This window comes from Lagopus leucura, unplaced genomic scaffold (assembly GCF_019238085.1).
Source record: "Lagopus leucura isolate 7727_CA_CO unplaced genomic scaffold, USGS_WTPT01 35065-0_obj-0_obj, whole genome shotgun sequence".
In the NCBI taxonomy this organism is placed as follows: domain Eukaryota; kingdom Metazoa; phylum Chordata; class Aves; order Galliformes; family Phasianidae; genus Lagopus; species Lagopus leucura.
The window spans coordinates 8,965-11,161 of NW_024968104.1; positions in this window are offsets into that span (position 1 = coordinate 8,965).

Sequence of the window (2,197 nt, forward strand, 5' to 3'; positions counted from 1 at the left end):
CACAGCAGGGGTAAATCAGCTCTGAAGGAACACTTCTGCTGTTTCTGTGGAAAGGAAAGGACTTGGGACAGAAAGTAGAAAAAAAGACTTATCCCCAGGAAGCACCGGTCACTCCATACTGCTCTAAGGGTTAGACTAGGTGAGAAGAGTTCTCACTGCTGCTGAAAGAGGTCAGACCAGCTTCATAAAGCATCACAGACCCAGCCAGTTCTGCATCCTCCAGTGTGCACCGCAGAAAGGCATGACATGTGTGGCAGTGTCCAGGCACGTTTTGCCCCAAGAGCCCTGACACCAAAGGCATAAAGGTGACTCCAGCACATGAGTGAGGACGTGGGCACAGGGCTCAAGTCGTTCCTCAGAGACTGTGAGCAAGGGCGTGAGAGCAAAATGAGAGACGCAGTGATCCTCAGGGTATCTCAGCCTCGCAGAGAAATTGTGACTACAGCCTGTGAGATACAGCTGGGCTGCTTAAGAACACTGAGCATCCACAGCTGACCCACACCTTTATGAGCTGTGTCCACAGCTGATGTCCACAGCTCCCTCAGATGCTAGAGTAAAGCTCAGGCTCACCCAGGCTGCGTCTTTCCCTGAACTGCTCCTTTTTGCAGTGAGAGCTGGCAGAGCTGGGCCCATGGCCACCTCTTACCTCTGAGCTGGTTGCAGGGTCCCTCAGTCAAGTGCAGGGCACGAAGGAAGCTGAGACCCAGTCGGCTCCTTGCTGCTCACTCCCATCAGAAAGGTCCACGCACTGCTTGGGAAGCACAATGCCTCCTGGGGAAAAGAGAAAGCAGGAACAGGCCATGCAGGGGGCTATCACCAGCAGAAGGCCAGATCCTTCCGCCTGATGTCTACTCCTCTTTCCAGTCCTGATGTAGCCCAGAGGATGCACAAGTATCAGTGCTTAGCAGCAGGACTCAGGGAAGGATCTGTAGAATCGGAGCTGATTCAGCTCTCCAGCCTGGCAAAGGAGCAGAGCCGTAGGGCTGCCATGAGCTGCAGGACTGACTGCCCTGCTGTCATTTGGGTGGTGAAGCTGAAACCAGGTGGCTGGCAAAGTCCCATCTTGCTGACTTATAATAAGTATCCATATATATATGGATATATATATATATATTATAATAAGATAAGTATCCATAGAACACCAGATGAGAGAGACAGGCTCTGGGCTGAGAAGGGCTTGGGATGGTCCAGGAAAAGGGTGCAGCTCACAACTGTTGCTCAGCATCTCCACAGGACCACTACTCACCATCAGGATGCTGTGAAGTCCAGAGCACAAGGCAGCGGTGAGACAGGGAGGTCACAGCGAATCCCCAAAAGCTGGGCAACACCTGCAGGTGGCACATGGACAGTGCAGGAAGGGAGGTGCAGTGGAATTGCCAGGTCACAGCCTGAACCACTGCGTGAGCACACGAGTACCTCGAGCGGGGAGCCTTCCTCTCTCTCCATCTCAGCAGCGCTCCCAGCAGCACACACACAGTCAGTCTGCACAGGTCTCCCCCCCAGCCCTCAGCCCCCTTTCACCTTTCAGCACACCGCAGTTCAAACGCAGAAGGCTGCATTCCTCAGCTCACCGCTTTCTGCCAAACTTGCTGGGAGGGATGAGTCGGTTCCTCTTGCTTTGATATCCTGTTCTATAGCTCCTACATCTCAAATAAAGGCTCTGTCATCGCCTTGTTTGCTTTACAGGTGGGAAGGGGCAGAGGACGTCTGTAACAACCAGAATGATCAGTGCAATGGAAGGAGGTGTAACCACAAAGGGACTGGCACAACAGAAGAGTGTTACAAAGACAAAGTGCTCACCTGTCCCTGAAGATCCAGGCTCACAGGGAAAACTCCACAAGGGAGGGATCTCCAACCAGAGATCCTTGCCCATGCACAGTCAGCCCTTCAATGAGGTCTAAGAGAGGTACAGCCAGGCTCCCCTCATTCCATCATACAACTGAACTGCCCTCACCTGTGCTCCCAGGGCTGACTGGGTCCTTTCCCCAGATGCTCCATCAGTGGTTCAGGCCCTGACTCAACACTCACCAGACAGCATTTCTCAACAGATAACAGCCAAAGGGGGAAATGGTTTTTCCCCTGCCGTTTTCCAGGCTGCCCTCAACAATCCCACCTCTGCTGTGCTGGTTGGCAGAGCTGACAACAGGATCTTCTCACGAGCCAGCAGGATGAGGAAGTGAGCAGAGCTTTTGGAAAC